This window comes from Rattus norvegicus, chromosome X (assembly GCF_021556685.1).
Source record: "Rattus norvegicus strain SHRSP/BbbUtx chromosome X, alternate assembly SHRSP_T2T, whole genome shotgun sequence".
NCBI classification, from domain to species: Eukaryota; Metazoa; Chordata; class Mammalia; order Rodentia; family Muridae; genus Rattus; species Rattus norvegicus.
The window spans coordinates 119204719-119229824 of record NC_141554.1 but is presented as its reverse complement, the minus strand read 5'-3'; positions in this window follow the sequence as shown (position 1 = coordinate 119229824).

Genomic DNA, 25106 nt, shown 5'->3' with positions numbered 1-25106 from the left:
TGATATATTTGTAGTAATGAGTAGGAGGAAGAAGATAAATACAATTGATTAATATTGACTAGTGTAATGTTTCTTTATAATGAGTGTTTATTATGCTCATGCACATGCGTGCACGCAGATAGAATAATCAGAAAAGGAATGTCATTTCTTGCTTGACTGTCAAAATATCTGGGCTGTAGTGTTGAAGGATAAATGACATATAAATCCAACAAGTAACTGTCCTAATGCGTAGAAAAAGTGCTATAGAACTGAAACATGAATCTTACCATGAAAAATACAGATACCCTATTCGTATTCTTTTCTTCTATATATAGTTGAAAAATAACATACAGTCAAGACTTACACAGGATCAAGCCAGCCAAAGTTCCAGCATGGGTCATAGAGGAGCTCATGAATTCCACCTTTGGTTGAGGAGCTATTGGCAACTGATGGATGCTGAGGGAGGGAAGAGTCAATTGTTTTGTTTTGTTTTGTTTTTCCCAGAGATAGACAGTACTAACTAGACTCAGTGTGTTAAACAAACAAAAAAAAAAGATTCCTTGGCATGGAGGTGAGAGAAGTGGTGGGAGCTATGGGAAGAATTGGAGAGTAAGGAATAGGAGCTGGATTTGATCCAATCATATTATATGCATGCGTGAATATTAAGTATATGTAAGCCTCATTTTTCAATGTAAGAAAAGATTTTTGTTTGTTATTCCATTATCTAATGTTAGACATTAAGAATGTCACATAGAATAAATGAGTTTTTACTATCACATTCTTAACCCATCAGAGTTTATGTGAAAATAAATATCATATATGATATATATATACTTATACATTGTTGTTGAATTGAATGCAAATACAAAGTTCAAAACACTGACTGTTCCTGCTTATTCAAAAATCAACTGAATTAAAGTTAGCTATGCAATATCCAATAGACTAAATTTATGTCCACCATAGCGAAAGCTTCCTTTAAATATGAAAAGCCACCAGTGATATTTTGTTTGATAGTGTATCTGGAAGAAAACTCATCCCCTGACAGTTAACATCACCCAAATGAAATATAGCTTCAGCTTAGTAGAAGGTGGATTGATTCTAAAATATAATACTGTGGGGTTAGAGAGATGGCTCAGTGTCTAAGAATACTGGCTGTTCTTCAGTGGATCTGGGTTCTGTTCCCAGCACACACATTAAGCTCCCAACTGACTGTTGCTCCAGTTTCAAAAGATCTGATTTCCCCACACAGACACACATACATGCAGACAAAATATCAATACACATAAAATAAAAGTAAAGAAATCATTTGTGTGTGTGTGTGTGTGTGTGTGTGTGTGTGTGTGTGTGTGTGTGTGTGTGTGTGTACTGGATACAACTTGATACATGGGGCAAGATGAATGTGTTAAATTGTATTATAGATGCATATTACCTGACCTATGGAAAAGTTGCATATACTGAAGTCATTTAAGGTGCTGATGAAATATTTATTTGGCTGAATGACACCCTCTGCTAGCATAAAAATGTAAAGAAACAACAAATATGAGGTGAGTGTGATAATTTATGCCTGTTGATCCCTGAATTTTGGAGGTTAAAGCAGGGAGATTAGGAATTTAAGGCCAACATGAGCCACAAAGGGAATAGCAACATATAAATAAGAAAACATAAACAGTATAAAAGTGTGCTCACTCCCATTGAACATTCATATGTGTTTCTGTTTTCTTGTTTTTATTTTCTCTTTTCTGTTTAAAGTGCTTTTGGTTTTTTTTTTCCACTTTCAAATTTTTAATCATGGGTTATGAATTAAGTTAGTGCACCACCATCAAGCTATACATCCAGTCCCAAGATTCATCTTTAAAGAATTGTTAAGATATTGATATTTTTGGTATGTGTGTGTGAAAAAGGGGGGATCAATCTACATTCTCTCTAATCTGTATATTGTATGGATCAATCTCCCATAATCAACCTTGATGGTAGGATGGCAGGTGCTTTTACTATATGAACAGTATTGTTGGCCTCATTCATCTTTTTAATAATATTAATCAGAAAAGGGTAGAATAGTAATTAATGTAAATTTGAAGCACTGTTGCAGGATGAAGAAGAATCTGAAGGCGGGGATTCAATAGTGTTGCCCTTTCAGACAGATTGGTTTGTCAGTGGTGTACATAGTTCCTATGATTCACAGAATCATACAAATATCTAATTAATTAGCTAGAATTACTCATTAGAATTGATTCCATTAGCTGAAAAACAATCACCAATTATTTGTTAGTTAAGATAAAGTGTTACTTTTGAACTGTCAAGTTAGAAAGTAGAACTGAAAAAGATACTCACAGAGAATGGTGGGCAAGGTAAAAATCAAATCAGTTCTGTAAAACTTTTCTGGAAACTTAGCATTTTTTATGAGCTGGGAGGTTTTTGCCCATAACGCTTCATCTTTATAACTGATGCCTAGGGTGAAATTTTCTCATACACATGGTCCAATGAAAAATAGAATGACACATTAAAGCAACTATTTGCATGATTCAGTACCATAAAACATGCTTTAAGGGAACACAGGATGTGCAGATATTTATCACCCATATTACTGCTCTAGACAATCTAAATTTGCCTGACACTGTAGCTTGAATGTGTATGTTTGCTAGACTCAAGTTCCTCTGTGATTGTTCATGTTTATTTCACTAACTCTGTCAAAAGAACTAGTTATTCATTCTGTTTGCATTTTCTGCACAGTGTCTCTTGTTTTTCAACTTAAACCAATTAAATATCAACTAAGGACTTACATCTATATTGCAAAGATGCTAAATAAAACACATCCTTTGTCTTTTAGCAGTATAGTTAGAATTAAGATATTTACATACCACTATAACAATTACTGATAATGTAAAAAACATCAAATTTTATAAATATAAGTAGTAGTAGTACTTATAAGCCTTACTAGTTCTACATACTAGTTTCATGTTTAAGCTTATCCCTAGATATTTTCTCATGCTAATGTTCATCAGTTCTTTTCCTTTTCTATTTTACCAGTACTAACATATAATTGCATCTGTTTCTCTCTTCCCTTTCTCCTTTCCAACCCTTCCCAGGTTGACTCTACCCAGTTTCTCTCAAACTGATGGCTTCTTTTTCTTTGATATATTTAACATCCACTGTGTCCCCATACACATAGGTGCATGTGAGTTATCTCTTAAATCAGTGTTGTGTTGCTAGTATGGGGAGAATTTCAGGGCTAACTGCTTGGTATTGGATATCCAATGAAGGAGCTCATGCCTGGGTAGGCTCTGGCTCTCAGCATTCCTTAGTTATTTGTCTAGGTTTGGAGCCTTCTAAGACTCATCCTTTTCATGCTAGCATGTCTATTGTTGTGGTCCTCATTCAGGTTTTATTTAGGCACCCAATATTTTGAGGTGAAACTTCCCTGTTGATTCTAAGAGATACAATAGTAATCTCACAGCATATTTATGATCTTCTCTTCTTACAGTCTTACAGTGTCCATATCCCCTCCTATGAATATTTGTGTTCACCTTTTGAGAAGGACTGAAACATCTGCAATTTGTTCATCCTTCTTCTTGAGCTTCATGTGGTCTGTGGATTGTATCTTAGATAATTCGAGCATGTGGGCTAATATCCACTTATCAGGGAGTGCATACCGTGTGTGTTTGTCTGTGATTGGGTAATCTCACTCAGGATGATATTTTCCAGTTCCATTCATTTGTCTATGAATTTCATAAAGTCATTGTTTTTGATAGCTGAGTAATATTCCATTGTGTAGATGTACCACATTTTTTGTATCCATTCCTCTGTTGAAGGGCATCTGGGTTCTTTCCAGCTTCTGGCTATTGTAAATAAGGCTGCTATGAACCTAGTGGAGCACGTGTCTTTGTACTATGTTGGAGCATCTTTTAGATATATGCCCAAGAGAGGTATAGCTGGGTCCTCAGGTAGTACTATGTCCAATTTTCCTCCAGACTGATTTCCAGAGGCGTTGTACCAGTTTGCAATCCCACCAACAATGGAAGAGTGTTCCTCTTTCTCCCCATCCTCAACAGCATCTGTTATCAGCTGAGTTTTTGATCTTAGCCATTTGACTGGTGTGAAGTGGAATCTCAAGGTTGTTTTGATTTGTATTTCCCTAATGACTAAGGATGTTGAACATTTCTTTAGGAACTTCTCAGCCATAAGACTTTACTCAGCTGTGAATTCTTTGTTTAGCTCTGTACCCCATTTTTAATAGGAATATTTGATTCTCTGGAGTCAAACTTCTTGAGTTCTTTGTATATTTTGGATATTAGCCCTCTATCTGATGCAGGATTGATAAAGATCTTTTCCCAACCTGTTGGGAGCCATTTTGTGTTCTTCCTTTCTAATGTGGTTGCCATTTCCATGTCCCTCACACTTTTCGTTTCTTTCCTTACTGGCCAGATTAGAACCTACAGTACAACAGATGTTCTTGGGTTCTTTGTGATCACACAGGGGGAATGTTGAGTCTCTCACCATTATGATGTCAGGTATTTGTTTTGCATGGATACACTTTATCAGATTTAAAAAGATCACCACCATTCTTATAAATTTAAATTTATTTGGTGTGAGATGGTTTTGAATTATAATAGAGTTTTTGTATTTTCAACTGATTTTGTATCTCTAGGATACACCTTACTTTGTAGTAGATTAAATACTTTGTTCTCTCTTTTATTTCTGTATTTGTGTATGTATGTGCACGTGTGTGTTTTAGTGTGCGTGTGTGTACATGTTAGTGTTTCCCCACTATTAGTAATGGAGGTCAGTGGACAATTTGTGGCATCCATTCTCTTCTTTGACCATCTGTGTTCCCATGCTTATGTTCAAGTTCTCAAGCTTTAAGCTGAGCCATTATTCTCAGTAGTCTTTAAAATATAATTGAAATGATGTTAATACAGATCATTAACATTTATATTGAAAGAACATACTGTCTGTGAGTTACTTTTTGCACTTAGTAATTTCATATCAGAGAATTATTTATTAGAGGAATTAAGAAGTGTTCACCTATCTAATTTTTGAAAGTGTGTGTGATTTATTAGTATAAAATTATTTTTATTAAAATTAGAAATATTACTAAATATCTTTGGTAGTTTTATGGTTTTTGCTAGTTATAGATATAGCCGGAATTCTAAGCTGTTTTCTAAACTTAGCTTCAATAATTTGTGTCTTGCTAAGAATTTGTTCACTAAATCTAACTTACCTAATTTGTTATATGAATTGTTCATTGCATTTTTAAATTTAATTTCTTTTGGGTCAAGAGTGCATGTCCTTTTATCCTATCTTTTGTAATTTAGTCCTTTTGTCATTTGAGGGGTCAGTTTTTCTAAAAGTTTGGCAATTTGTGGTGTAGTTTTAAAAGAATTATCGATGGATTAAATGAATTTGTATTGCTTTCATATTCCATTAATATGATGGAATTCCATATATAATATATTCCATATATTTTATTATATAGCCATTTCTGCATAATTTAGAAACAAAAATAATTGTTATTCAATTTTCTTGAGGTGGAAATTTAATAGTGTTGACTGGAGAGATGGCTCAGCCGTTAAAGGCTAGGCTCACAACCAAATATATTCCATCTTTTAAAAGTTTATCCAGTCTTGTTTTTGTCTTACATAACATCTTGAATAATGCTTCATAAATGTATTTAAGAATTTGCTTTGCTTTTCTTGGTTTATTTGTTGGTAATTTGTTATCTTTGTATTCTTTTTGTAATATAGTTGACCTCTATATACTCATTTATTTTAATATGCACGGTTTTATTTTCATTTATACTAAAGTGGCTTTTTATCTTTCTTTTTTTTTTAAGTCTTTTTTTTTTCTTTTTTTTCCGGGGCTGGGGACTGAACCCAGGGCCTTGCGCTCGCTAGGCAAGCGCTCTACCGCTGAGCTAAATCCCCAACCCCGCTTTTTATCTTTCTTACGATTTTTTTCCTTTATCTATTGAATGTTTGAGTGTTCTACTAAATTTCCAGTTTTACCTCTCTTATTGTTTCTACGTTCATTCCAGTCTATGGCTAGCGATTCTTCCTAAATATTGCTGCATCTTTCCATTTGTGTGGACTTTCACATCTTTATTGATAGGAGATAATATTCTGTGAACGTTTTTCCTTTCCTCGTTATCACGAAATTAATGGCCATGTGTGAATTCATCCCTTTTATTAACATTTCACTTATTTCAGGTTATTTTTATTTATTCTGGAGAATGCATCATGTGTGCTTGGGTGCTTGAGAAAATTATGTATCACACTGTATTGGGTGAAACGTTCCTGAGGTGATGGTTGGGTCTAGTTCACTTAGACTATAATTTGTCTATTTCTCTGTGCATCTTTTGTATGTATTATAAGATTTAAATATTCAAGCTTTTAACTACACCTGCTGCGTCCCTTCATCCATAGTTTATAAATGCTAAGTTTTGCTTCATATAATTTAAGAGTTTGATAAGGAATATATGCATGTTTGTATATTCCTCTGATTAATATATTTTTCACAAATGTTTTGTCTAAGCATATTATTTTCTATCGCTGTGATGAAACACCATGGCCAAAGCAGCATGTAAAACAGAATATAATCTGAGACCTACAATTTCAGAGGGTTAGGGTCTATGATGTCTGAGCAACGACATAGTGATGGAGCAATAGCTGAGAGCTTATATCTTGATCCACAGTTGGATGTACAGAGATGGGGAATAGTATTGGTATAAACTTTCTGAAACCTCAGAGGCCGCCCCCAGTGACACACCTTCTCTAAGAAGAACACACCTACGTATCCTTTCCAAGCAGTTCCACCACTGTCAAACAAACCCTCAAATGAATGAGCCTATGGGGTCATTCACCTGTGAACCACCATACATAGAATGTTTTATATTTATTTTGACTTATGTAAGTAAACTATAGATTTCTTATGGTTAGCATTTGAATGAGCTATTCTATTCTTATTCTCAATTTGTTTCTTGAAAATCGTGTTTTATGTAGCTAGCAGATAATTATATCTTCCCAAAACCTAATCTGACAATCTCTGCTTTGTGAATGAAGTCTTTATATCTTCACATTTGATATCATTTATATGACTGGATAAATGCCAAACATTTTGTTTTTTAGTTTTAATCTTTTAAGATTATGTGTGTGTGTGTATGTGTGTGTGTGTGTGTGTGTGTGTGTGTGTGTGTGTGTAGTGTAGCTGTCTTCAGGCACACCAGAAGATGGCATTGGATCCCCCTATAGATGGTTTGAGCCACCATGTGCTTCCTGGGAATTGAACTCATGCACTCTAGAAGAGCAGACAGTGTTCTTAACAGTTGAGCCATCTCTCCAGCCCCAATCCTTTTACTTTTTATGCTCAGTTTTTATCTTACTTGGTGTCTTAGGTTTCATTTGCATCAAGTTAGTATTTTCTTATGTTTTTGTTTTTATATCCACCTCTAGTTTAAGTTAGTTTCTTAGAGATTGTTCTGGAGCTCATGAGATACATGTTAATGTTAAATAATTCAATTGAGATTTGGACTGACTTAATTTAAGTGTGACAGAGAAGCCTTAGTGTTATGTAGCTCTATTTTCTTTTAGTGTAATCATGTTTATTTACTTTACAATCTGAAATACTTGCTATCATTATACTTTCTTTTATTTTTCAGTTGTTAAGGAAGCTGTGATTAGAATGAAGAATATACATATTTATGGTTTGTTGTATCAACATTTGTGAATGCATTATATTTTCATTTGGATAAATATATCTTATATATATTTATATTCAAATTACTCATTGTTTCCAATTAAGAAAGGGTAAAAATATTCAGCTACAATATCATCTACAATTGTTCATGGCCAAATCTGATTAACTTTAATAGCGATTTCTTGATTTGAGGATGTATTTTCCTTAATTATATGCATTGCTGTGACAAAACTTGATGACCAAGGCAATTTATAGTAGGAAGGGTTTATTTGGGACTTACAGTTCCAGAGGGATAAGAGTTCATCAGCATCACTGCAGGGAACATACCAGCAGCCTAGCAGGCGTGTCACTGGAGCAGCAATCAAGAGCTCGCACCCTGAGATCATTTCCTTTTTGTAGAAAGAGGAAACAGAGAGTTCACTGGGGAAGGCAGGAGGCTTTTTCAATCTTAAACTTGCCTCCAGTAACAAATCTCTTCCAATGCCACACCTCCTAATTCTTATCAAACAGCAGCACACTATGAATCATTTATTCAAAAGCCTGAGATGGATGGGGAACATCTCACTCAAACTACCTCAGGATTGGATTTAGTATAAGATCTCAACTTGGATCTTTGATTTCAACTTGATTTTAGTATTTGTTATATATGAGATCTAACAGCAACAAGGTCAGTTTATTTTTCTTGGTTATCCTTATTTCTTTGCATTTGAAAAGTTCTTCTATTGAACACAATATTCTTTGTTAGCTGGTGCACTTTTTTTGTTTTGGCACTTTAAATGTGTCAGCCTACTTTCTTTGTCCTTTAATGATTCTGATGTGATAATGATGCTGTGTTGTATATTGTCTTTTTACAGGTTAAGCCACATATCTTGTACTGATTGAATTCTTTCTACTTGTTTCCTATCTTTCATATCTTCATTATGATATTTCTTGGTATAGGTTTCTTTTATTTTCATTCTATAGAATGTTTATTTTAGTTTAGGTATATGGGTTTTTTTTTTTTTTTGCCTATCTGTATGTATGTGCACTATCTGTATGCCCATAGAATGTGGAGAATAGAAGAATGTGTCAGCCTCCTGGAATTATAGGAACAGATATGGGCTTCCAGGTCAGTGTTGTGGAAATCCACCCTAATTCCTTTGCCAGTACAGCAGGTGTTCTTAGTCTCTGATCAATTTCTCCACCCCACCCCATTTAATCTCTTTTTCTTTAGATTATTGAACTTTGATGAACTTTACGAATTAATAGATTGTTTTTGTAAAATGTGTGAAAATGGCTATTGATTGACTGATTATTTTAGCTTCTTCCTTCCGTGAAATACTCAAATAACCAATAGCGACAATTCCCACAAATGTCAGACAACAGCAATCTGGTATACCACCTGTATATGTATATGTTCTGTCTACAATTTCCCCACATTCCTATTATGTTCTATTCACTTCTTAATTGTATTTTCCGTTTTTTGTACTACTTACTTCTTATTTTTATTTAATTGGATAGGTCATCTTAATGAAGCCTGTTTTCTATTCATGTGATATCTTGGTTGTCACTCCTCAATGGGTAAACTTTTGTAGGATATGCCCAATCATCATGAGATGACAGTGGTTTTAGATTACTCTATTTACCTGATATTGCATCTGCCTTGTACATTTAGTAACAAAACTGTGAGTTAGCTGCAATTAATTCCCAAAGTATTTCTCGCTGCTTTTGTACAATGTCCTCAATTAAAAAATCATATTATACTAGAGTCCAAATAAATTTAAGCAAGAGTAGTTTTGGCACTTCATTTGATATGATAACCTCTATCTGCTGAAGTAGCTGATGTATACATTCATTTGTTTCCCTGAGCAAAGCGATGTCTAAACTGCTATACAAATATTGAGTAATTTCAGGATTTCCATGCTCTGGTCAAAGGTGGTTCATATCATGGAGATCTTTAGCGTTTTCTATTAGCATCGTCCTGCTCTATTCAAAAATTGCTTGTACATTAGTCAATTGCTGGCTAGAGATCACAGTCTCTGATTTTCTTGATTTAATCAACTGACTATGAAGGTTTGTTCCTCTACAAACCAGGGTGGATAGGAAATTGTGTTCCAGAATTTTTTTTTTTTGCTTGTTTCTGAGAAATAAATGAATAAAGGAAAGTTTTGATATATTAGGATAATTTCTAAGAATTAAACCTGTAGAATATAAATTTTAAAGGATAACAAATGTGACAGTCTGTTTCTGCTAATAGAGGCACACAGGAACAACTATATCATACACAAGTGTAGATTTGAACTTGCCTTAAGATGGAAATAAGGTGAAATCAAAGAAAAACACTCTCAGTATTTCTAGCAAGTAGATTTCTTGAACAAATAGTATTCATTCACTTTAGGCCCTCAGAAAAATTTCTGTATGTTTGAAATCTGTGAAAATTCTGTATGTTCTCAACCTGTGAGTCACGATGCCTTTGGGGCTTGCATACCAGATATCCTGTGTATCAGATATTCACAACAGTATGATTCTCAACAGTAGCAAAATTACAATTATCAAGTAGCAACAAAAGTAATTTTATAATTGTGGATCACCACAACCTGAGGAATTGTATCAAAGGATCTCAGCAACAGGAACATGAGAACTGCTGCCTTAGGAGGCTTGTGTGTGTGTGTGTGTGTGTGTGTGTGTGTGTGTGTGTGTGTTCACTGTTAACTGTTTTAGCTGTTCAGTGAAAAGTAGATTTTCTTGAAAAATTCTTGTTCACTTGTTACAGAACAATTTCCATATGCCTTAGATGCGCTCCCCGCCCCCTCTCTCTCTCTGTGTGTGTGTGTGTGTGTGTGTGTGTGTGTGTGTGTCTGTATGTTTCTTTGTGAGTTTCTAGATTACAACTTATGGATGTTCAGTAGAAAATAGATATGTAGCATTCTGATTTATTCTTTAATTTTATCTCGACCTCAAAATTTTTTATCAGTGTTTGCCATATACTTTAAACTGCATACTTATATGCTTTTTATCATTGTGGAAAGAGATGTATTGACATAGAAAGGTTTTTAATCTGGTTGTCATATCTTAAACATTTTACTCTTTTACACACATTGTTAAAGTGATCATTTTATTTTTTACTGATTTTAGTTACCTTAGTATTATGTTTTGGATTTTTACCTTTTAGATTATTGTAATAAGGAATAACCCAGGTCAATTTTACATAGATACAGTCGAAATTAATCACTAATTCCATGCATTTTATAAAACAAGCATAATAACAATTTGTACACAGATATTTAATCATTAAATGTTTTACATAGTCTACAATCTGGACGTTTTCTGATTCAGACTGAGCTTGCTAGAGTAGACAGTAAGTTCTATTTTTCATTTATCAAATACTCCTGGGTTTCATAATTCTCTGAGCTATGCTTTCCTCAGCTGATAATGAAGATTAATAGTAAGACATTCCTTATGGCTTGCTATAGGGAATTGACCAAGCAATGCAAATAAAAACCCTTATAAAGTGATATGCAAATAGTTGGAAGCACAGTAATATTTCTATGTCCAGAACATCACAGTGACTTAGCATGTGTTCCTATTAAAAATAATTTATTGTGTAATCTTTATAGCAGACTAAATATGTTGTTTTACGGTTTAATAATCCTTTCTCATGGGAGAACTTTAATTTTTGTCTTTAAAATATACAAAAATTTCCACAAGGCAAAATAAAGGGTACATTTTTTCATCATATGAAATACTAGTTACAGCTTATGAGAGAGCGAGTGAGAGAGAGAGAGAGAGAGAGAGAGAGAGAGAGAGAGAGAGAGGCAGAGAGAGACAAAAATATTTAGAGAGAATATTATTTCATGTAGCGCATCATAGAAAATATTTATCTTTTGCATCTTTTTTAGAATAAAACTTTTCTTTTTTTTAAATTTAAAAAAATTATTTAATCTTGTTTTTTACATTCCAGATTTTATTCCCTTCCTGGTCCACCATCACATTGTTCCACATCCCGTATCTCCTTGACCCTGGTTCCACAAGGATGTCCTCACCTTCTCACCCCCACAGCACCAGACCTCCCCATTCCCTGGGGCCTCCACACTCTTGAGGGTTAGGTGCATTTTGTGTTGTCTAACTGAGCCCAGACCAGGGACTCCTCTGCTGTATATGTGTTGGAGGCCTCATCTCAGCTGGTATATACTGCCTGGTTGGTGGCCCAGTGTCTGAGAGATGTCAGAGGTCAAAATTAATTGAGACCACAGGTCCTCCTACAAGGTTGCCCTCTTCCTCAGCTTCCTCCACCTTTTCCCTAATTCAACCACATGGGTCAGCAGCTTCTGTTCGTTTCTTGGGTGCACATATCTGCATCTGACTCAGCTGCTTTTGGGGTCTTTTGGAGAGTAGTCATAATAGGTTCCTTCTGTGAGCGCCCCCTAGCCTCAGCATTGGTGTCAGATCTTGGGGCCTCCCTTTGAGTTGGAACCCACTTTGGGCCTGTCACTGTACCTTCTTTTCCTCAGGCTCTTCTACATTTCAGTCCCTGCAGTTCTTTCAGACAGGAACAATTCTGGGTCAGAGTTTTTTCCTTTGAGATGGCAACCCCATCACTCATTGATACCCTTTCTAATGGAGGTAGGCTCTACAAATAACCTCTCCCCACTGTAGGGCATTTCATCCAAGGTCCCTCCCTTTGAGTGCTGAGAGTTTCCTACCTCCCAGGTCTCTGGTACATTCTATAGGGTTCTCCCCACCTCCTACCTCCCGAGGTCCCCTGTTACCATTCTTTCTGCTGGCGCTCAGGGCTTCAGTCCTGTTTCTCCCACCCAATACCAGATCATGTTCCACTGTTCCTTTCCCTGTCCCCATTCCCATGCAGGTCCCTCCCTCACCCCTCTTGTGATTGTTTTCTTCTCTCTCCCAAGTGGGATTGAGGCATCCTCACTTGGGCCCTTCAGCTTGTTAAACTTTTTGAGTTCTGTGGATTGTATCCTGGGTATTTCTGTACTTTTTTTTTTTTTTTTGCTAATATCCACTTATTAGCGAGTACATACAATGCATGTGCTTTTGGTCTGAGATGCCTCACTCAGGATGATATTTTATAGTTCTAACTCTTTGCCTGCAAAACTCAGGATGTCCTCATTCTTAATAGCTCAATAGTATTCCATTGTGTAAATAAACCACATTTTCTGTATCCATTCTTCTGTTGAGGGACATCTGGGTTGCTTCCAGCTTCTGGTTATCCCAAATAAAGCAGCTATGAACATAGTGGAATACATGCCCCTGCAGCATGGTGGGGCATCTTTTGGGTCTATGCCCAAGAGTGGTGTAGCTGGATCTTCAGGTAGATCTATTTCCAATTTTCTCAGTATTCCCCAGATTGATTTTCAGCATTGTTTTACCAGTTTGCAATCCCACCAGCAATGGAGGAGTGTTTCTCTTTCTCCACATCCTTGCCAACATGTGCTTCCACTTGAGGTTTTGATCTTAGCATGCTGACTGGTATAAGGTGGACTATCAGGGTTGTTTTGATTTGCATTTTCCTGATTACTAAGAATTTTGAACCTTTCTTTAAGTGCTTCACAGTCATTCGAGATTCTTCTATTGTGAATTATTGGTTTAGTTCTACACTACATTTTTTGATTAGGTTATTTGGGTTTTTTTGGTGGTTAGCTTGTGTTTTTTTATATATATATTGGATATTAGCTTCCTAGCAGATGTGGGGTTAATGAAGATTTTTCCCCAGTCTGTAGGTTGCCTGTTTGTCCTATTGACATTGTCCTTTGCCTTACAGAAAGGCAGTTTCTTGAGGTCCCATTTATCAATTCTTGATCTTAGAGTGTGAGCTACTAGAGTTCTTCTTAGTAAATTTCCTCTTGTGCCAAAACAACTCAAAGAAAAAAACAAAGACATGATCATCTCCTTAGACCCTTAAAAAGCATTTGAAAAAATACAGCACCCCTTCATGTTAAAAATATTGGAGAGATCATGAATTCAAGGCCCACACCTAAACATAATAAAAGCAATTATTGCAAGCCAACAGCCAATATTAAATTAAATGGAGAGATACTTAAAGCAATTCCACTAAAATCTAGGACAAGACAAGGATGCCCACTCTCCCGATAACTAATCAATATAGTACTGGAAGTGCTAGCTAGAACAATAAGAGAACAAAAACAAATCAAGGGGATTCAAACTGTCAATGAGGAATTAAAGATATCACTATTCGTACATGATGTGATGGTATACATAAACGACCCCAATAATTCCACCATAGAACTATATTCCAGTTGATAAACAACTTCAGCAAAATTGCTGCTGGATATAAAATTAACTCGAATAAATCAATAGCCTTCCTTTATACAAATGATAAACAGACCAAGAAAGAACTTAGAGAAAAGTACCTCAGGAAAGAAATTGAAGATTTCATAAAATGGATAGATCTCCCATGCTCGTGGATTGGTATGTTTAACATAGTAAAAATGACCATCCTACCAAAGGCAATCTACAGATTTAACATAAGCCCCATCAAAATCCCAACACAATTCTTCAAATACATGGAAAGAATAATTCTCAAATTCATCTGGAAACACACACACACACACACACACACACACACACACACACACACACACACACACACACTCATGCCAGAAGAGTGAAAACAATTCTTAGTAATAAAACACTGCTGGGGGAATCATTATCCCTGACCTCAAGCTGTAATACAGAGCAATAGTGATAAAAACTGCATGTTATTAGTACAGAGACAGACACATTGATTAATGTAATAGAACGGAAGTCCCTGAAATAAAACCACAGACCTACACTTGATCTTTGAGGAAAAAAAGCCAAAAATATACAATGGGGGAAAAAAGAACCTTCAGTAAATGGTGCTGGTCTAACTGGCAGTATGTATGTAGAAAATGAAAATAGACCCATATTTGTTACCTTGCACAAAGCTCAATTCTAAGTGGATCAAGGACCTCAGCAAAATAAATCATTTTAAGGAAAAATATTTATTCCCCCCAGGTCTGAATTTTTTATTGGATATTTTACATATTTACATTTCAAATGGTATTCCCTTTCCCAATTCCCCCATCTTCCTTTTCTATTTCTTATTTTGGGCTTCTTGGCTTTCTGACTAGCCAAACGACATAACATAATGGATTTATGATATACATTTAATTAAATATTAACTTAATTTACAGAAATAACTCACATTAGCATTAGTATTATAAAGGAAGTAAAGAGCTTTTTTGAAAATATCAGCTGTCCTTTAAATTTGAAAGAAAATGTTTATTTTTTTGCCTTTAAGACTGTTGGTGTATATTTAGGACCATTTGACACGTAGGAGATAATTTTTGTCACAAAACACATAGATTTACTATATTGTAAGATACACTTTAATAATATAAGAAATACAGATTAAGCTTACCCATAGTCACGTAAAAGTAACGTTACTCTAGCCCAAATTTATAAAATTGTCATACAATTTAATTTTAAGAAATACCAGTGTTCTTAGGAATTCATCGACACATAATATTATAAGCAAAGGGGAAATGTATTATCTTGAATAGTCAGATATCACATCATATCTAATGATATCACATCTACTTCTCCTCATTATTTTCTTTTGAAAATGAAATTTAACCTTCCCAGGTTTTTATTTGGAGTCTAATACTTTATTATAATTTATTTCTCTGTGCTCACAAATATATAAACACAGGCCTGTGCACACATGCATGCACACATGTGCACACACACACATACACACACACACACACATTTCTCATTGTTCTTGTTGCTGTCATAATGTTGTTTCATATCCTATTCTCCCTTCCACCTAGGCTTCTATTTCTTCTTTTGTGAGTAGCATATGATCACTTCTTTCATTACATCTGTAACTACAAATATATATGTCCATTACATACATGCTTAATGGATTTTCTTAATGTAGGAATCTGTTATGTAATCAAACTTTTCAATAAGGAAAACAAAAATAAAAGGCTAACAGAATAGGCAGAACTGCTTTTTATATAGTTAAACTGTGGTGCTGGTTACTGTTAACTTCCAACTTGACACAATCTAGAGGCCACTGAGAGATCGATCTCTGGAAATGCCTGTGGGATTTTCTCTTGATTAAGTTAATTGAGGAGGAAGACCCATGTGCTGTTAATGAAATTATTTCCCATGGCTGAACTTCTAGACTATAAAATAGATATATTCAGTTTAGTACCAACATGCAAATATTCACTTCTGCTTCTTGCAATGTGTCCAGCTTCTTCAAGTTTCTGTTGCTACATTCTCTACCATGGTGGACTGTATCTTGAACTGTGAGCCCAAATAAGCCCCTCCTCCATTAAGTTGCTTTATATCACATCAACAGGAAAAAGAAACAAGTAGAAATCCTGGACTGAACTCTTAAGTCTGCCAGCTTAATATCATGGAGATGCTTGTTCTTGCATTTAGCCTAAGGGTAAATAATACATGATGTTTTGTGATTTAATTTTTAGAGCTTTTCTATTTTAGTAAATGAAACAATCTTGAATTTTTATTTGTCAAAATTACTACTTGTAATTTTTTGACTCTCCTAAGAAAATTTAACTGCCCTGTGATATAATTTCATTATCTTTAAAGTTGAAATAACACTTACTTCAAAGGCTGTTGCAAGGAATCAGTGAAATGATCAAATAATCCAATTACTTTGTAAACTGTAGGCTGCTATTCAAATGTTATTTTCTGTAATTTTTATTCAACTGTGGATAGAATATAATTTATGTCACATTTTGTGACTTAGTCTAGGATAATACATATTAAAGTCCTTATGATAATAATGTCTATTCTGGGCTTGCTGTTAGACTACAAATTTGAACAATAGATATTCTATAAAAGAAGACAAAGTAACATAATTGACGTAATGCAGTGATAAGACACAAGTTATCTATTAAGAAGAGATAGGGGTGCCAGGCAGGCTTTTATTTCTCCTTTTCACTCAGCATCTAAAATAATGAGTTTCATTGTGGCATTTTCATCATTCTTTGCCCTTATTGCCCTCCTTGTTCTCTAGCTTCTTATCCTTCCCAGTGCTTGTTGGCATTCTTCCTCCCTCTTTAGCCCTCATGTTGCAAATCCCTCCTCCCCCCCCAAGATCTCTTCCCTCTCATAGTTCCCTACCTAAGTTTAGGAACTATTCCTCTCACAGCTCCTTCAAGGAATATGAGCTTCACAGAAGGTTTTGCACATGACAAACACACTTCTTATTTGTCTTTCTGAGCCTGACTTCCATGGTTTGTTGTTACAGTGTTTTCTTGTTTCATTTATTTTCAGGGAACATAGTATTTGCTTCTATGCTGTGACTATATTTTTAAAAGGATTTTAAACTAATCAGTTGAAGTAATAATGTAAATGATTTCCAGAAAGTTTGTAACAGAGACTAATTGCTTAATACAGAGTGCTGGGGTTCAGAGAGAAATGATTTAAAGATATAAAAGAGAATAAGTTTTGGGCAATTAATAAATGCATGAGTACAATTAATGCTGACTAGGAACAATAAGACTGTACATAGCACAGTGACTTGGAATTGATTCATAAAAGTTTTGTTCTACGTGTTATGAGGCACAAACCAGAAATTTGTGTTTTAGATGTACAGTAAATTTTTTTCTTCAGATTGATACAAAGAAAATGTATATTAGTTATATGTTAAAATTATCGATCTGTATGCACTTCATCAAGACAAATATAAAATTAGGTTTTTGAAATTTGTCTGCTTAGTTAGAACAATGAAGGGAAATCAGTATAGGAGTGGTTAAACACTTGTTCAAGATTATGAAAATATTTTGTGCAATATCTTAAAGTAAGACCTATATACTTTCCCTCTGGCCCTCTGTCTTTTTAAGTTTATGACAGTAGCTTCATTATCTGCATATAATAAAACATGTATAATATAAAATTATTGTACTACTCACAGGCTCTATCAAATATTTTATTACAAAGTGAAGCATTACTTGATTAAGTTATTCTTGAAATAGCACAACTTCTGTCCTTAAGTTCTGTGCTGTCCAATTTTATAGCCACTAACTAAATGCGCCTGTTACAATTAAAAGTGGATTCAAGGAGATACTTGAAGTTCCTCAGTGGCATTGACAGCATAATTACTTAATAACTAAATGGCTAGTTTACTGAAGGGCTAGAAACTGAACATTTCAATCAATGATGGATAATGCTTTTGGGAGTTGATGAAAAAGCAAGTTCTAGTGCTGTTGTAACTATGCTTTATTGCCATAGAGATCCTATGACCCCTACGTGTCTTTATTTCCACCCTCCTCCCAATTTCTCTGTAATATTGGTACTGTTGAATCTTCTTTAAAGTTGACCAAAATTAGATAGCCATGTATATTTAACAGCTATGATGACACTCAAAACATCTGTCCAGATGTTACAAAGTCATTATTTTCTTTTATCCAAATAATGAGAGAAACAACAATAGCAACAGCATTCTATGCACTTGTACTAAGAACTGAATAGATTAAGTGTGATAAGTATGTTTAGTTCCACCTATCAGCATTAGTATTTAGCAGTTAGAAATACAGCTGAGTAATAGAGAATGTGCTTAATATGATGATCCCTGAGTTCCATCCTCAGCAAGGACACATACATCCATGAACATACATGCAGAAACACAGTTTGTAATGTAATTAAGTAACAACTGTTGGTGGTTGTAAACTTTTTTCTTGGATTTCAAATATGAAATATTGTAATGCCTTAGCTCAAAAAATAATACCCTAATTATATTTTCTAATGAAAAATTTTAATATAATATTTTTTATTTTCTGAGAATTTCATATTTTTTCATATTTTAATACTATGTTTACATATCTTCTTCCCCCTCCAACTCCTCCCATCTCCTCTCCACTCTCTCCCAAGTTTATGGTCATCATATTTTACTATTCTTACATACATGCACACATATTATATGACATAGGATATATGATAAACATATAATATATACATATAACACAATTTATAATATATGACATAATATATAACATATGACACATAGCATATAACATATGACATACAGCTCATTACATATAACCTATAATATATAATATATAATGTAAGATAATATATAACATATAACATAGGACACATAACATATGGCATATGATATATGATATACTATATATGATATATGATATATGATATATGATACATAATACATAATATATGATAAAATACAATAATATATAATATAATATATAACATATAATAATACTATATACTATATACTACATAATATGTAATATAATGTATAATATATAATATATAACATAAAATATAAAATATATAACATAAAATATGAAATATATAACATATAATATAAAACATAAATTTATAACTTATAACATAATTTGTAATATAGTGTCATATATAATATGTGATATATGATATATGATACATGATACTTGCTCCATGATACGTGAGTCATGATATATGATATATACAGTCATATAAACTATCTGGATCTATGTAATGCTGCTCATAGGTATGTGCTTGCACTCAGAGCTGAACACATAGGAATGGATAAAGTACTATAGTACTCATTCCTGGATAACACCTCTCTCCACAGTCATGGATTACCTATAACTTTTCATCTAAGGAAAGGCCCCATGTGCATATTGGCATCCCAACACGTATTGTCATTGTGCGGGTCTTGGTCAAGCATTTCAGTTTGTAGAAAGTGATATTCACACTCATCTTCACAACCTATAAGGAGATTTAATGTTTCAAGACACTGAATAACTTGCATGTGACTCAATTTGTAACTGGCAATATTAGGAGAGTTTTTATCAGCATGGCAGTACAGTAAAGGAATTATCTCTGCCCTAGGTAACTAAGGGGAAAATCTTGGATCAAACACTACATTCTCACTCTAAGTAGTTTCAATATTACCAGTAAAACTACAATATCAATTTCAAAACCCCCGACTCTCGTTTGTCATGAAAAAGCTTGATTAATAATCTGTAATTCTTCTCAACCAAGTTATGCATTGTGTAAATACCTTGTAGAAAAAGGTGACATATAATTGATCAATGAGTACTATTTGAAACTTTAATGTGTACAATATCTCAAAATATTCCTTACCATTAGACACATCTTGATTGTCCTTAGGCATATGTGGGAACTTGCATGATGAGCATGAGGAGCTGAGTTGGATGTCCAGGACAAAGTTATGCAATTATATTATAGTGTTGGAATGATGGAGACTAGAGGCTTCTGTGGCTCACTACATCCTCATCCTAGCCAAATTGGCAAGCCCTCAGTTCCATTGAGAAAGCCTGACACAAAAAATAAGATGGACAGTTCTGGAAGACCAGCAGCAGAAAGTGACCTTCTACTCCCCTCTGGTGCACACGCACACATATCCTCAAACACCCTTTTCAAAAACAACAACAGCTGCAACGACAAATACATAAAGCAAATCCATCATTAAAATGCTTTGAGAGGAAACTGAAGTGCTTCTTTGTAACAACTCTATAGTCATGTCAAATTAACTAAGAAGCATGGCTTTTGATCAAAGGATTACAAGAGGCTGTTTCATGCCAATGCCCAAAGTAGCAATAAGACAAAGCAGAATATCTGACTTTCTCAAAATAAATTAATAGCAGAGTGTGGTGGTACTTATGATAAACTAACTTCTCCCTCCTTTCCTCTGCACCCTTCTCTCTGTCTCTCTCTGTCTCTGTCTCTGTCTCTGTCTCTGTCTCTGTCTCTCTCTCTCTCTCTCACACACACACACACACACACACACACACACACACACACACAGACTGGGGGAGGCTTAATTCTCTCATACCACACATAGCAGTGAATTAAAAATGAAACTCTTCTTTTTAAAAATTAAAATATAATAGCATAACTTTTCCCTCTTCCATTTTCTTCATCCCTCCAATGTTAATAACTTAGTGCATTACCCACTTCATTTGAATTCTTGGTACGAATCACAAGAGCATGTTGTCAGCATTTAAATACTCACTTGGAAACACAGGTGCCTACTACTCCTACTATTTTATCATGTACAAAGTGTTTCTGGCATCTTTGACGTTTAAAAATATTGATTTTCTATAGCCAGGGTGTTTCCATGTGTTCTTTCTTGATTGCTTCTATTTCCATTTTTAATTCCTTCAACTGTTTGATTGTGTTTTCCTGGAATTCTTTCAGGGATTTTTGTGACTCCTCTCTATGGGCTTCTACTTGTTTATTTATGATTTCCTGGAATTCTTTCAGGGATTTTTGTGACTCCTCTATGGGCTTCTACTTGTTTATTTATGATTTCCTGGAATTCTTTCAGGGATTTTTGCGATTCCTCTCTGTAGGCTTCTACTTGTTCTCTAAGGGAGTTCTTCACGTCTTTCTTGAAGTCCTCCAGCATCCTGATCAAATATGATTTTGAAACTAGATCTTGCTTTTCTGGTGTATTTGGATATTCCGTGTTTGCTTTGGTGGGAGAATTGGGCTCCGATGATGCCATGTAGTCTTGGTTTCTGTTGCTTGGGTTCCTGCGCTTGCCTCTCACCATCAGATTATCTCTAGTGTTACTTTGTTCTGCTATTTCTGACAGTGGCTAGACTGTCCTATAAGCCTGTGTGTCAGGAGTGCTGTAGACCTGTTTTCCTGTTTTCTTTCAGCCAGTTATGGGGACAGAGTGTTCTGCTTTCGGGCGTGTAGTTTTTCTATCTACAGGCCTTCAGCTGTTCCTGTGGGCCTGTGTCTGGTGTTCACCAGGCAGGTCACTTGCAGCAGAAAAGTTGGTCTTACCTGTGGTCCCGATGCTCAAGTTTGCTCGTGGGGTGCTGCCTAAGAGCTCTCCGCAGCAGCAGCAACCAGGAAGATCTGCGCTGCCCTTTCCGGGAGAGTCTGTGCACCAGGGTTCCAGATGGCGTTTGGTGTTTTCCTCTGGCATCAGAGATGTGTGCAGAGTGCAGTCTCTTCTGGTTTCCCAGGCGTGTCTGCCTCTCTGAAGGTTTAGCTCTCCCTCCCACGGGATTTGAGTTCAGAGAAATGTTTATCTGGTCGGTCCCTTCAGGTTCTGGCGGTGTCTCAGGTGCAGGGTTCCTGCCGCTCCTGGGCCCTCCCCCACGGGAACCCAGAAGCCATATACAGTTTCCTCTTGGGCCAGGGATGTGGGCAGGGGTGGGCAGTGTTGGTGGTCTCTTCCGCTCTGCAGCCTCAGGAGTGCCCACCTGACCAGGCGGTGAGGTCTTTCTCCCACGGGGTTTGGGAGCAGAGAGCTGCTGTGGGCCGGGATCTGTGGGTTTGGGACTCCTGGTAAACACAGGAAGTGCCCGGTCCTAGAGGAATTTTGCCTCTGTGTGTCCTGAGTTCACCAGGCAGGTCTCTTGCAGCAGAAAAGTTGGTCTTACCTGTGGTCCCGAGGCTCAAGTTTGCTCGTGGGGTGCTGCCGACAAGCTCTCCGCGGCGGCAGTGCCTCAGAAGATGGAAAGATCTCCCATGCTCATGGATTGGCAGGATCAATATAGTAAAAATGGCCATTTTACCAAAAGCGATCTACAGATTCAATGCAATCCCCATCAAAATACCAATCCAATTCTTCAAAGAGTTAGACAGAACAATTTGCAAATTCATCTGGAATAACAAAAAACCCAGGATAGCTAAAACTATCCTCAACAATAAAAGGACTTCAGGGGGAATCACTATTCCTGAACTCAAGCAATATTACAGAGCAATAGTGATAAAAACTGCATGGTATTGGTACAGAGATAGACGGATAGACCAATGGAACAGAATTGAAGACCCAGGAATGAACCCACACACCTATGGGCACTTGATTTTTGACAAAGGAGCCAAAACCATCCAATGGAAAAAAGATAGCATTTTCAGCAAATGGTGCTGGTTCAACTGGAGGTCAACATGTAGAAGAATGCAGATCGATCCATGCTTATCACCCTGTACAAAGCTTAAGTCCAAGTGGAGCAAGGACCTCCACATCAAACCAGATACACTCAAACTAATAGAAGAAAAACTAGGGCACCATCTCGAACACATGGGCACTGGAAAAAATTTCCTGAACAAAACACCAATGGCTTATGCTCTAAGATCAAGAATCGACAAATGGGATCTCATAAAACTGCAAAGATTCTCTAAGGCAAAGGACACTGTGGTTAGGACAAAATGGCAATCAACAGATTGGGAAAAGATCTTTACCAATCCTACAACAGATAGAGGCCTTCTATCCAAAATATACAAAGAACTCAAGAACTTAGACTGCAGGGAGACAAATAACCCTATTAAAAATGGGGTTCAGAGCTAAACAAAGAATTCACAGCTGAGGAATGCCAAATTGTTGAGAAACACCTAAAGAAATGTTCAACATCTTTAGTCATAAGGGAAATGCAAATCAAAACAACCCTGAGATTTCACCTCACACCAGTGAATATGGCTAAGATCAAAAACTCAGGTGACAGCAGATGCTGGCGAGGATTCGGAGAAAAAGGAACACTCCTCCATTGTTGGTGGGATTGCAGACTGGTACAACCATTCTGGAAATCAGTCTGGAGGGTCCTCAGAAAATTGGATATTGAACTGCCTGAGGATCCAGCTATACCTCTCTTGGGCATATACCCAAAAGATGCCCCAACATATAAAAAAGACACGTACTCCACTATGTTCATCGCAGCCTTATTTATAATAGCCAGAAGCTGGAAAGAACCCAGATGCCCTTCAACAGAGGAATGGATACAGAAAATGTGGTACATCTACACAATGGAATATTACTCAGCTATCAAAAACAATGACTTTATGAAATTCGTAGGCAAATGGTTGGAACTGGAAAATATCATCCTGAGTGAGGTAACCCAATCACAGAAAAACACACATGGTATGTACTCATTGATAAGTGGGTATTAGCCCAAATGCTTGAATTACCCTTGATGCCTAGAACATATGAAACTCAAGATGGATGATCAAAATGTGAATGCTTCACTCCTTCTTTAAAAGGGGAACAAGAATACCCTTGGCAGGGAATAGAGAGGCAAAGATTAAAACAGACACAGAAGGAACACCCATTCAGAGCCTGCCCCACATATGGCCCATACATATACAGCCATCCAATTAGACAAGATGGATGAAGCAAAGAAGTACAGGCTGACAGGAGCCAGATGTAGATCTCTCCTGAGAGACACAGCCAGAATACAGTAAACACAGAGGCGAATGCCAGCAGCAAACCACTTAATTGAGAATAGGACCCCCGTTGAAGGAATCAGAGAAAGAACTGGAAGAGCTTGAAGGGGCTCAAGACCCCATATGTACAACAATGCCAAGCAACCAGAGCTTCCAGGGACTTAGCCACTACCTAAAGACTATACATGGACTGACCCTGGACTCTGACCCCATAGGTAGCAATGAATATCCTAGTAAGAGCACCAGTGGAAGGGGAAGCCCCGGGTCCTGCTAAGACTGAACCCCCAGTGAACTAGATTTTTGGGGGGAGGGCGGCAAGGGGGCTAGGATGGGGAAGGGAACACCCATAAAGAAGGGGAGGGGGGAGGGGGGCAAGGGGGTAGGATTGGGAGGGGAACACCCATAAAGAAGGGGAGGGGGGAGGGGGATGTTTGGCCAGAAACCGGGAAAGGGAATAACACTCGAAATGTATATAAGAAATACTCAAGTTAATAAAAAAATATTGAAATTCTTATGAACTGTAATATTTAGGAAGTAATTGTGGACTGATGATTTTGAAAATATCATCAAATATGTGAATATATTTGAAAGTCCTAGTGAGCTTAGAATATAAATTAAGTCAGACTGAAAATGGAATTTATTTAATAGCATTTCACTGAATGATAATTTGGTTCTGTGTGATTCTGAAGAGAAAAGACCACAGATACACATACATACAAATGCACTACAAACAAACACCTTAACAGTATCAACTCTCTCAGCTACTCTTTCAAACAAATGTAAATCATGCTTGGAAAAGAATGAACTCTACTAAGATTGGAGAGAGTTTTGCTAATGGTTTCAAAAGATTGCATTTGTACTCATTAGTATTCAGCAAAGCCACCAGAAATCTGAGTCTACATGAGTTCTGCACATGAGTTCTGTGTAGTTTACATTAAATTTTCATAAAATAGCTACAGATAAGCAGAAAAATCTATTTTTAGATCTTGTTTCACCATTTCCCTAAAACTTCAAACCTATGACTTAGTTGCATAATTACTGGTCAGTTTTGACACATCATTGTTCTCCTTCTGAACAAAGCTATACATTTTAGAAAATTAATGAAAAATTTAGAATGAAAAATGCAAAAGTATTTCCCCTCCACACAAATCTAATTTCTCACTACCACCTACTTTAGTAATATCTAAATATGATTTTATACAGTCCGGATCCTCTATTGGTAAAATCTATAACTAGTCAGTTTGAAGATCAGGATAATTTCATTTTTTTCC